This window comes from Helicoverpa armigera, chromosome 23 (assembly GCF_030705265.1).
Source record: "Helicoverpa armigera isolate CAAS_96S chromosome 23, ASM3070526v1, whole genome shotgun sequence".
NCBI classification, from domain to species: domain Eukaryota; kingdom Metazoa; phylum Arthropoda; class Insecta; order Lepidoptera; family Noctuidae; genus Helicoverpa; species Helicoverpa armigera.
The window spans coordinates 2,721,088-2,734,667 of record NC_087142.1 but is presented as its reverse complement, the minus strand read 5'-3'; the positions used below and the strand labels follow the sequence as shown (position 1 = coordinate 2,734,667).

At 33.3% G+C, this 13,580-nt stretch overlaps 1 protein-coding gene across 8 annotated transcripts in view; it reads right to left on the bottom strand.

Annotated features, from left to right (window-relative positions):
- Positions 1–13,580, bottom strand: part of LOC110371350 (atrial natriuretic peptide receptor 1) — a 239,061-nt gene that overhangs the window by 50,643 nt on the left and 174,838 nt on the right. The gene's annotated exons all lie outside the window — the stretch shown is intronic.

The window sequence follows — 13,580 nt, the reverse complement described above, 5'->3', positions numbered from 1 at the left end:
GGTAAATAACACCTGCCTAGCCTTTCCCCAACTTCCAGTCTAACCGAGTACAACTGAGTACCAGTGTTTTATAAGCAGCGACTGCCTATCTGACCTCGTCAACACAGCTGCCCGGGCAACCCAAGGTAAGACTGATGATACATTTACTGGCTTCTGACTACCCGTATCCAGCAATTTACTTTAAGCTCATCGTTTCAAAGTGAGGATATAGCAACTGATTAGGTAGTGTACAATGACTACATCATATAAAACGTGTTAAGTTTAAACTCAGATTTCCTGACATAGCATCCTTCACCTTTAACAAATGCTGTCCATATGCTCATAAACAGCATTTTAAATTTCAAACAAAAACTCTAAAACTGCATCTCTGCAGTAAAATAATATGTTTATAATTAAAACTTGTTCCCGGAAATGATTCATTATAATAACTATCGCATATAGCTTTGTCTTCACCTTGTGGGACAAGTTAATAAATTGTAGCTTAGACGAAGCTAAAAATAGACGGTGTTGTACTTGTCCTTCAATGCTTCCTATGTCGGGCATAACTGTAAAAGGTAATGACTGGTAAGCAAGTTTTAAGTTGTACGTCACAAATATGAACAAAATATATATAGGTATTGTTCATTATTTAGTTATAGACATTAGCTTTAAGTATAAATAATTTACCTACAATAATGCCTTTACCTATAATAATGCATTTACCTGTAATGGTAAATGTATGTAGATTAATATACTTATATTATTTTTTAACGAATTTCGAAATACTTTTCGAGGTTACTGTAGCTTTTTTTGCTACCGCCTTCAAGAGCGATGTGCCAAAATTAATTATTCAATTGTTTGTCTTGTCTGAAGTTTTTTTTTATGGCAAAAATCAGCATAATTAAGTTAAGAAGACACTTAAGTTCATTAAGAATTTCAGATAGGTACTTAGAAGTTTTTATGTGTTTGTGTATCACAGCTGACATTTGCTTTTGGTGTATAGTAAACTGAACTTACCTACGTATGTCTATTTAAATTTTCAATAAAGATACGTATACGTATATTGTAAAATGTTATAACCTGTGCATTTTTGAATGGGGTCTCCCTCAATGAAGTTCGCATGACCATGATGACCATTCATTTTGAACATACCTAATTCATGTATCAGTTCATTTAATTCATAATTTATACACTTGATCATGTTAAACGAAATGACTGACGTAACTACATATTAATAAATGAGAACAAATTTTCAAAACTAATAGGTTTTCTTCCTCTATTGAATGAATAAAATTTGTAATATAAATCATCATTCAAACCTGATTTAATTTTGTTAAGGAAAATGAAATAGAAATACCCCAACCATATTATGTTGCCTATCTCTAAAAATATGTTAAATCCATTAAGTTAAGAGATTAGATTACCTATCATACGACCGTTAATCATTTTAAATACAAAACATTATTAAAACAAAAGTTTGTTATACCTATAACAAATGATCAGATCACGAATTTATTTTAAATTAGGTATTTATCTATTCGGAACTTTTGCCAATTTTATCTAAAATCATAAGTAGATATATATATCTATTATTGATACAGTTTCTCTAGCCTCCAGTTATCCGTACTTAAATTACTCAAACCCCAATTAGTTAAGTTTTTTGAGTCGAACAACTGCACAACTCTCGTGTATACCTAACAAAAGTTCATGATAGTTTTAGTTCTTAACTAGATCTCTATAAACCATACACTTAGACTTACGACCATAACAATAAAAACTACATACATTGTTCTTACACAAAAATAAAAAGAACCATTCACGTTCTCTCTTTTATAGACGAAACCGGAGGTAGTCGCTAGTTTTCCCGCTCTCGGAAACAATTCTGAAGACAATGTAAGACAAATGGTCTGAGAGAGAACTTGGGAAAGGCCACCCACATTGGAGTATAAATAAAAACATAGAGGGTTATTCTTTCTCAAAGAAAAAACTTATTTTTATTTATCGTCTTGCACCTTTAGTCGCAATACTCATATTTTAAGAATAACTCATAAATATGAATAGCAAAAAAAAACGAATCAAGTATTTTAAAATATTAATCTTTCCGTCTAAAACGATAATATTATTATAAGACCTATACCTGGAATGATTAAGTGCCATATTCGACGAAGGCACCAATATCGTATTGCACAAAATGTGGGAAGTCGTCGTGTAGCCTTGTTCCATTCATACTTCATAGCAGCGTCTGTCAATGACATTTTTCCTCAGCCCTGGCGAATGTTAGATGAATACAGATTTGTTTGAAATAACCTAACATTTGTTAGATCGACTGGTTCGCGTCAGGAGGTACGAATTGTACTTAAGTGTTATGTTATTTATCTACTGTGTACTACTAGGTTTTCCCACGGTTTTCACGGTTGTGGGAACTACTGGGATAAAATATAGCTTAAGTTACTCGGAAAGAGTGCAGCTATCTAACAGTGAAATAATGTTTCTAATCGGTTCAGTGGTCTTACAGCTTTTTGGGTGCAAACAAACAAACAGCAAAATGGCATAGACTATATGTATATATGATTATTGTCTATTACCTTTTCAAGGAAAAACATGAAGGCTTTTGAAGGCCTTTTGACATAGTTTCCTTAAGATAATTATCATAGGACATAGATACAATGACCAAATGTCGTTTTTATTTGTGTGATTCAAGATTTATTTACGACAAAACTACAATTCTTCTAACTAATGAATAACGATGGCGTCAAAAACCCTAACCAAAATGCGAATATTCCCCATAAAAGGAGCTGTTTCGTACAAATTTAAAGATAACCTCTTTTACAACTTAAATAACAAAGTAATAAACAAACGGAGAACGTAAAAACATGTTTTAAAAGGCTACAATTGACCGCCAAATGACTCAAGTGCGGCCGTGACTCCATACACCTCGAAATCTAAAAATAACTGACAACTTTGAATCTCGGATATTTTCGTAACAAGTTTTGGTCAGTAATTTACATTATTTTACGTTAAGGTCGTAGTTCATTTACGCGGCTTGTTTGCGAGCAAGAATAATGTTGGCGATTTTGTATTGTTCGTCTGTACATACAAATGATCTTCAATGTCATGTGATGTAATGAGTTCACATTTTGAGCCCAAACGTCGACAAATTAATTTATTATTTCGATATTAAGTTTTGGTTTGTTTTGGAAACAACCTTATCGAGTTTAACGCAAGTTTTATTTCATAGCCCAAAGATAAATGCTACTGTCATAGAACGTCAAATCCGTAGAAAATTTAATTCCTAGAATATTCTATTCGCGTAACGTCCTAGTCGGGAAACCGACCCAATCCCTAACCGCACCTTCGCAAAACGCTCCATGCATATAAACCACTGCTAATTTTAAACTTTAGACACGACACGTTTTCTTTGACAAACTTTAAAAGTAATCTGTGCCCGCAACACAAATAAAAATGATCGCGTAAAAGAAATATCGGCTTTACTGTACTCATCTATCTACCTTCGGCTAGTTTTTGTCTGGCTTTTGTATATTAATATCTAACATTAGCAATCTGTCTGGCACGCAAACTTGAATAAAAATTGAAATAGAATTAATTTAGTGTAGATAAAAAATCTTAGCAAGTAGATTAAGTTGCTTTGTCATTTCTCCAGTTATAGATCGAGGTGTGTGGGAGTACAGTTACAAATCCAAACTAATATTATAAATGCGAAAGTAACTCTGTCTGTCTGTCTGTCTGTCTTTTCTTCACGCCTAAACTACTGAACCGATTTGTGTGAAATTTGGTACAGACATAGTTTGAAACTTGAGAAAGGACATAGGATAGTTTTTATTACAAAAAAAATAAAAATAAAATTATTCCGGACATATAGCGCCATCTATTGGTCAAATCAAAAATCTGCTGGTAGTCACTATTCCACGCGAACGAAGTTGCGGGCAAAAGCTAGTATAATATAAGATTGAAGATTATATTATACTTTGTATTAAAATTCTATGTTGTTCTATCTACCTGTATATTTTCCTTTATTTTTATGTACGAAAAAAAGCGTTAAGTCATCATACAATATTGTATTCTCTTATAACTCTTTCTGTTATGGGTATATGAGTAAGAAACTTAATATCTGACGGGGGTCCCCCCGTTCACGCAATTTTTTTATGACTTTGTTAATGGGCAATTCATTAAAAGGTGAACTTTAGACCTTCGGTTTAGTGTCCTTCAAAAGGACAAGCAAGTTTTTATTACGTTAAGCGTTTTATTTACTTTTGATTACTCTTTTTTTTATAAAAAGTGCTTTTAAAAATAAAAATCGTCAGCCGCCTAGCCCTGCCAGCTGCTTTACTCCAAAATTCCAATTTAACCCAATACAGCCAAGGGCCTATAATAGCTAACTCACCTTCGTAACTCAGTTACTAGGTCGTTACCCGTTACCCCTTAGTAACTTCTTAAGACTAGCTGTCATATTCCTATTACCCTTTATGACCTTGAAAGATATAATTTAATGACAACCAGGACTTGAGGTGCATACCTACGTTTGAGAACGAGCTTGAATACGGAAAGAATACCCCGCTTACCTCGCTAAAATGCTAATAACCTACTCTAGTAACTTTGCACTTGAATATCTATTCTATACAAAGTTATATGAAGTATCATCGAACACAATATCAAGTAGGTCAAGGCGCCAATAACGTGCAAAGTCCGAAGACTTACTGCGGAATTGCTCTAGCATCCCTATCTGTGACTGTTAACGACTGTACTTAAGCCATGTGGAGTGCTTCTAGATAAAACTCACTTCTAGCAAGATAGGTACAGAACTTTTTTATATTCTATGAAGACTAATTCATAATTTATTGATCATCCGTACAAAAACGATCTTTTTAGAAAATCGTTTATGATTTTTTGGTTACACACTAATACATTATGTAAACCCAAGAAAATCTGATTAATTATGTTTGTTACATATTTATAAACAACCAGACAAAATCAGACTGTTTATAAAATTATCATATCAGTTACTATTACAACTTATTTTTAGAGTAAGGCTATCCACCCACATGCGATAATGAAAAATAAAACACACTGATAGCAATGCAATGCACACATCCTACAAAAGTAGATCAGAAAATCCTGGTAAGAACGTTATCGGTCCTTCAAAAAGTTGACGTGGACGGGCCAAAAATGCCTAAACCAAAATCCTTAAGTAACGTAAGGGTGCGTCTACACGGTGCATGTAGCTGTAGCAAGTCAACATGCACAAGTGAGAAAAGCACGCTGGTGGGTATTTTGCTTTGGTACATGCGTGAGTCGCTGGACCGCACGTTTTTAAAATGCATGTAACCTGCACATGTGCCTCAACATGCGCAAGCTACTTGCACCGTGTAGATGCACCCTCAATATACCCAACTTTTTAGTTTATTCCTTCTAGCAAGGCCCCAATAAAGAGTTATTGACTGCAGCATGAAGACTAGCGGATATTACGGAAAACAAATTGCTTCGCAACAAAACCTAGAGCTATCGTTGCTTTTGTAGCTTGTATCATGAAGTTTAATAGTCTACATAGCTCAGAGCTTAGATTAAAAAAAACTTCAGCTTTATTCTAGACAGGCAGCCTTTATAAAAAAATCCCCTAGATATAACTTTACCAAAGTTGAGGCTTAGTAATTGTCTTAGTTTTTTATATAAAATCTATTTGAGCATTTGATGTTCGTAGAAGCACTTCAAGTTGTAATTAGAAGAAGCCATTACTAAGGCTTCTTCTTAATAGTATTTTTGCCATGATTTTAATATCCACTGGCTTTTGCGAGCGGTGTCACCCGCTTTTGGCATTACTTCCCACAACCGAATAAAAAGTAGCCTTCAATGTTATTCTCCAGCAGTTTATATGTGATGGAGGAATATAAACATCCATCTAAAGGTACATACAAACTTTATCGTTTCTACTGAAGTTTTAATGATTATGAAACCACTTCAAGTTGTAAGTAGTAGAAGCCATAGTAACGTAGAACATGGTAATTGTATTCTTGCCAAGATATTAGTAGGTAGTAAGTAACATACCCAGCTACCGGATTGTGAATATAAGATAGTTGTATGAAATTCTGGTACGTATGTTTTTTAAATGGAAATTGATACAATCATCGAAAAAAGGTTTTGGTAAAACATTAAATGTGCTATTAAAAACTTAATTGTTTGAATCGAAAAAGCAATAAAATAGGCTGTTTGAATAACGCTTTCAGTATTCAAATTTATTTTAACTGAGCACGCGCGAGCGACGGCATTCATTCATATTATAAATTGGTATATGTATAGAATATAATATGAAATTTGTTTTTGATACTCTAGCATCTAAAAACAATTTTCATAATATAATATTCTGTTTTTAGATACTCTAGTATCCAAAATCAATTTTCATATTATATGATAAAACTACTCGTGTAATATAATATTTATAATTATACAACGTATACTTACCTAGTTGATACGGTGACAGATACACAGATTTATGACGATATAACATATTATTTTTCTCAAGATCTTTATACTTCGTTAACGTAACAAAACTTTAATAAACATTATTAATTAACCAATTATTACTATTATTGTCTTACCACAAAATATTACGTCAGCAGTCCTAATTTGTATTTTGAAAGGAGGTAAAATGTGAATGAAATAATTCAACAGAATTAAGCTTACGTTCGAATTCCATAATATTCGTCATTATACTGATACCTTTAATTGGAATTCATGCGTAAGAACGTAATTGGACATTCCTAAAATATTATTAGGATCCAAATATATTTTTATTTTCAACGTTTCTGTGATTTTCTTTTAGACGAGAAGAATCAAGAAACTAAGGAAAATACGGGAGCTTGAAGCTAAGTTTTGGGGATGATATAAATTCATTTCTACTACCTACTCTCCAGTCTATGTTTATTGTTCACTCAATGACTATATTTTATATTGAAGCGGACCATGTCTTATGTGTCAGTAAAATGTTACAGTTCCTCTTACAAAGACATTCTGCTTACATGGTGTACTGAACATATGCAGCTTTATATGCAGGCTAGATAGTTCCCAGAGGTTTCTCGCCGCCTCCCGGAAAGATATAGCTCATCTTACTCGGGGATAGTCCAGCTTCCCAACAGTGAGAGAGTTTTTCAAATCGGCTCAGTAGTTTCGGAGCCATTTTTTCCTCTTTATTATATCAATATAGATATTCCATTTTGCTTCTTCCATATTCATGCACATTTTTGTTCGAGCAGTTGCTACTGCGCACCTGATGTTAATATTTCTGTGATTAATTCTATGTTCACGGCTGTATCGTTAATTGGAATGGAGGACCATTAATATTCCTCTTATTATAATCACGTACTTGGATATCAAAGGAAAGGAAAAAAAGATTTTTCTAAGGATTTTCCTTTAAAATAGTTCAAAGAAAACTTTTCATATTGGCAGAAACTGTGCTGTACCTCACTAGTAATATAAGAAAGAAGCAAGATTTCGGGACTAGCGGGAGGAATTCATTCATTATCAAGAGAATTTTTTCAATAAAAGAAGCCATATTATTTGTGAATTTTACCTATATTTTATATCGTGATAAAAAAGTAGATTGATGATTTACCTATTTCGATAAAACTTGGCTATAATATGACTTACTATAAAGATGAAGAAACTGGCCGTTAGATATCAGAATAAATATTATTTACTTTATATCTGGAAGCTAGTTTTCCATATATTACGACTGACACCGCTATTTATATAAAGTAAATGCAACATAAAAGGTTAGCCAGTAACCGTCAATCTAATATTAAGTTCACCTAGATCCCATAACGAGTATTATTGTTTACTTCCTGAAACATTTAAATAAATAGGCTCATATGACTCTACGATATTAATAGAATATAATACCTATGTAGGAGGATTAATTGCATGTTTATGTTATTTACAATAATTTGTTTAGAAACTAGTGACCGATAATACGCGGTCTATACTACCTTAACCTCTACCATAGGTGCTATTTTGTGCACTTAGATAAAAACCATTGCTTTATTCCTTTAACATTCCTTACAGCGCTTTCACATCGGCGGATTTTTCGCTCGGTTCGTACGGGCTACAGCAAACAATTCATACATATGACTTTTTATTTAAAAACTCAGTTTAAAAATAAAATGTACACCTAAAACATTATTCAATATTATAAAAAAATAAAGGTTACTTCATCCGTTGATCATAATTGTACTCTTTAATTGTGTAAGTAGTTTTACTCAAATGGAGTATACACTTAGTTACCAGTACAAAAATTTTGTCGATCGTTTGTCGCGCGTACAAGCGCGGACTTCATTCTGTTTTTGCATTGTTAACACCTCGTGAGGATGACAAGGATGACAAGACTTTAACTCTATCGCTTTGCAAAATCTCATGTCATTCCATTCTGTCAAAGAAAATGTAACTTTCCATCCAACGAACATTATAAACGCGGAAGTTTGGAAGAATGTTCGGATGGTTGTTTGATTTTAATTAAAATTTGCAATATATTAATTATGCGGGAAGTGGGTTCCCCGGGAATCAAGTGAAACCAAGGGCGCAAACTAATTTAGAATATATATAAAAACTAGCAAACCCGGCGAACTCCGTTTCGCCAGCAGATCTTCAGGCTTCGTTTTATGTAACATTTTGTTTGGTGATTAAAAGATAAAGTTTTTTTTTATGCTATAAACCTCACGGAGACCAAGACCTTTCCAACGAATGCAAAACTGTGGAAATTGGTTCGTGCGTTCTGGAGTTATAGCGTCAGGGAGGAAAACCCGACTTATTTTTATATATTAGAAGATGAAACCCGCTTTCCGTTGTCACGATATAACATGAAAACGGCTTGACCGATTTGGCTGAAAATTAGAGAGGAGGTAAATTAGACCGGGAGAAGGTTTAAGGAAGGAAGTTTTTGTCACCATCCGGCTACGGGACGCGGGTGAAACCGCGGGCGAAAGCTAGTTTAGAATAAGCAAGGATTTCGCTGGTCATTGAAAATGTTATTATGCAATTACTATCAATATTTACTTTGTTCATTTGTTTCCTATTGTTATCTCCAGACAAATAAAAAAAATAGAGGTGTGGCAAAAGTTCAGTTACAAGTTATATAGTTGTAAATGTTTTTGTACATGTCTACCTATTGTAAGTAAGTAGGTACTGTATAGTGTATATTTGATCACGTACCTGTTTTTTATTTATTTACGTTAAGTGTCTGAAATTACGAGTGCTTTCGTTGTTTTTTAGCTAATTTTAAATTAATAAATTGAGTATCTATAGCTCACAAAATTAGTAGCTAAATATACTTATAGTTAATTTTAAGGTAAAGACTATTACAATTAATAGGTGCACCTATTATTAATGAACTAGTCAATTTGTAACATGAAAAATGATTCCGGTTGTTATTATTTACTTATTTAATTTTATTTTCCCTAACAACAATAATAGTTATTACTGTTATCTCTTGTTTATTATATAAAGTTATTCTATTAACATTCCTAAGATAACAATGAATAAAATTATACGGACGGGTAAATAGTACACAATAAATAAACTAGCCCACCTTAGTTAAAGAATAAATTATTTAAATTAAAATAACTAGGTTTTGTTTTTAAAGTAGCAAGTGTAAATGTGTACCTACTTAAATAAAAATCTATGTTTATGTAGATGAAAACGATATTTTTAAAAATCTGATTTCAGCACGAAATCAATGTAGGTACCTTCTTTGCTGCCATCAGTCCAATTACATTATGTTACATACAAATTCTCGTAAATAAACTTTCTATATTACCGATTAAACATATCATTTCCATTTATTAGTTTTGTCTAGCGTTGAAATTTGTATCTACTAACATAGTATCTTGGCTAAAAAGGTTGGCTATTAACTATTCGCACGCTACTGAGCGTGAGCACAAACTTAAAAAAAAAGATTCTAAGAAAAAAAAAGCTGATCAAAGAATTCGAAAATTAAATAAGTTTATGATGATTACCATTTTGATACTGGCATAATTACGTCCATTATGTAACATCATTGCATAATATTATAACAGAAACCAGTTATTACGTAATATTGTTAAAATAGCTACAAAACGGCTTTTTTGCAATGGACCTGGCAAAATAAGATAGATTTCTTATGTGGCTATTGTTTATATATTATTGTATGTTTCGATAAGAGTAGGTAAATAATAATTTGAGGTGGAAAGTCTGTGTTTCATCCGCGTCCCCTGGAGAGGACCCAACAAGATAAAAAAGTACTAGCTATAGCCTTTTTCCATAAACGAACTATCTAAAAATTAAAATCATTTTTCGAAGCGGTCTAAAGTTCCCAAGATGTAATAATTAAAACAAAAAAAGCTTGTAAAAAGTACAGTAGTATATATATTATAGAAAATAATTTTGATTTCCTACGTGATTCATAAATAAATATAGTTTATGAATCATTTCTACGCATAAACATAAACAAAATATACAATCTTGGAACCTGTTTTCAGATAGACATAACGATCTGATCTTTAAAGTAATTTAAAAAGATTTTTGGAACATCTTGCAAAGTAAAACCTTCTTCGAAAATATCAAAGATGTCTGCTACTGACTTGAGAAGGTATCATCCGGATGTTGAACTCTAAAGTTTGTATTCGAACCATGGAGAACAAAATGACTAGCGGAGGTGCCATGACGGGAAATCACCTAAGAAAGTAGCCCGTCTAAATACGGGTGAGCAGGGGACGGGATCCGTTACTGCTTTAGCCTTTATGCGCCTTCTTTGGACCCGACCATTTTTTGTAATACAAAAAACCGTTGACAGATGTCTCAAGGAACCCAAACGCCTCGTTAGAATTTGAACTAGAAGAAGGCGCCTGACCCACCAGCATTATGGCATCTCCTCTCATCTTTCTTTACTCCGTATTTCGAACGTTCAGAAGATAACATTATTTTCGAGTAGTCTGCACATTGAAACTCCAGATTCACTTTCAAAGGTAAAGATACAAATATAGAGTGAGATAAACGAAATTTTAGATAAGATAGTAAAATAGGATCATCTGGTAATAGGTACAAGGGTAAATTCAATTCGATTTACTACAAATAAGCTTTCAGCTTTTATTGTAGTTTGGGATGATAAAATATTTTTTATCAAAAAGGCTGTTGCACTGTGTGTTGCACGTGTTATATTCGATCAAAAATAAAAACTACTTTTTCCCCATACTAGCTCCCGTGGTTTAACCCGTTTTATAGTCTAGCACTCAGAGCGGTAGTTCTTGAGATTAGCTCATTCAAACAAACAACTCACACTTTCGTAAAATAAGTAAGTATAGATAAACATGATTACAGTTTTCTTTAACACACAAACACATGAACATTATTTTCTAAGAGTAAGTAGACGAAAGGTTTAAGCCTTTCCCGACGCGTTGTAACAAAAGCTTAACTATGCTCCTTGGTTCTGTTCAAAGAATAAACACAGAAGCTTAGCTTGCGGTGGCCTGAAAGTAAGCCTTTTACTTTGCCTTGCTTTTAATGAAAATTTTGTTTTATATTGTGGAGATACACAGGCAGGTACACGCTTTGTAATATGTTAATCATAAGTAAAGAGTGAATGGAGTAATTTAGACCTTTAGGATAATAACATAGGTAATCCTTTTTAAAAGACCGCAAACGACTTGTCTTTAGTGACGTAACTGATCTAGTATATTATACTATCGGTTGAGCATTTCCCACTATAGGATAAAAATTTACCGAAAACCTAAATTTACCTAAATGTCCGAAAAACTTCGTAGTTACCGTTTTTTTACTCCCCACTGTAGGCAGTGTTTTGCAAACAAGAACACGGCTAACGTACCTACACAAGAATTAATCCAAAATGATGCTTAGCTGAATGAAAACATTGTAGTATGTAAAACAGGAGACAAGATTGATAGTTCCATCCTGAGGGCTAATATAATCAATTGGGCGATATCCTTGTCATCTGATGCGCGCCAGATGGACGGCAGCTGACACAACCTGAACTTTGCTCCTTAGATGTAATGGAATACCATTTCGGGGGATAGAATATTTTAAGATTCATAAAGAGGTTTTGGTGACTTTTTATTCAAAAATCGTGGTGTGTGGGCAAAGAACCAACCTCTCGAGTATGAAGGCGCAAGTTCGATTCCAGGTCAGGCAAGTACCAATGCAACTTTTCTAAGTTTGTATGTACTTTCTATTGAATATTGAATACTTAGGTATCTAATAAAACTATATGGCTGGAAAAAATATACCAGTGAGATGGCATTAGACAAAGGTGCTTGGAAGAAGAAGTCATGCTGCACCGACCACCAAATAAAATTGGGAAGATGAAAGATGGAAGGATGAGTTGAAAACAAATCGTAAGTATGTCGAACTAACATCGGCAAAAATAAATATAGTATATTTACACTTACTCATATACAAACAAATAGACATTATGAATGTCGTAACTGTTGATGTTAATTGTCGGATCATTTATTTCGGTCTCGGGTTCACCGACATGTACATTTATTGATGGAAACGTGCCTAGGATGGTGATGAAATAATGGTGATTTATTTCTAAAAAAAAGATTAATTACCTCTTGTTTGACTGACAGTTTTAGAAACTTTTTGTAGGTCGAAGTATTATTTACTGACTTCATTAAGGAGGAGGTTCCATTGTGGTTGCAGCATTTAGATATTTTTGATCGTATTGTAATTTTGAAATCATATAGCCAGTAATTTGTAGTAAACTAAAAAATCCTACAGTTACACAGAAAAATACGCTACTAAAAATATCTACATTTCTACATGTTAATACAAAATGTTGTCGCGGAAACTAGTTTGTAGTAACACGCTCATAACAATCCAAGTCTGCATTGAAAACCGTTGCAGCGTTAGTGAAATAACTTTTACAGCATACGAAAATATACTGAATATTGTTAAGCTGGAAATCGTGTTAGTTTTTATATACCCAGCTTGTAGAGTATGTATAAAATAGCGAAAATTTACTCAAATAACGACCAGTTTCTTCATCAAAAGTTATGGCTCTTATACAGTCTAATACTGATTTAAACTTGAGTAATGTTTGAGCGTAAGCAAGCGTATAAGGACCCTAGTCACCCAGTGACGTTTGCGGGATTATGTAGTTACGAGTTTGATTACATATAAGTACGTAAGGTTAAAACTTTGTGGAATCAATGGAGATGATGATGTGTAACAATATATCTTGCTGTGTCTTGTTACGAACGATGGTACGACAATCGTGTCTCCGGTTGGTGAAATACTCGAAGTCCAAGAAAATTAAAATATCCAACCAAGTACCGTTTTGCATATAGGCACAACTGTATCCAGAAATTCGTGGTACTCATACAAATATCCATATTTGCATGCAACAATCTTGCGTTTTCGGGGTATCATTACAGTATTTTGTGCCTAAATCAATTTTCATGCAAATAAAAAGCATTACGAAACATTTTTACGCAAGTGAGTTTGGAATGCTCGCATTTTTGAATCGCAAATGTGGACGAGTATTGATACAATCGTTTCTTTTATTTATTTTTAAGGATTCTTTAAAGTATCAATGAGACTGC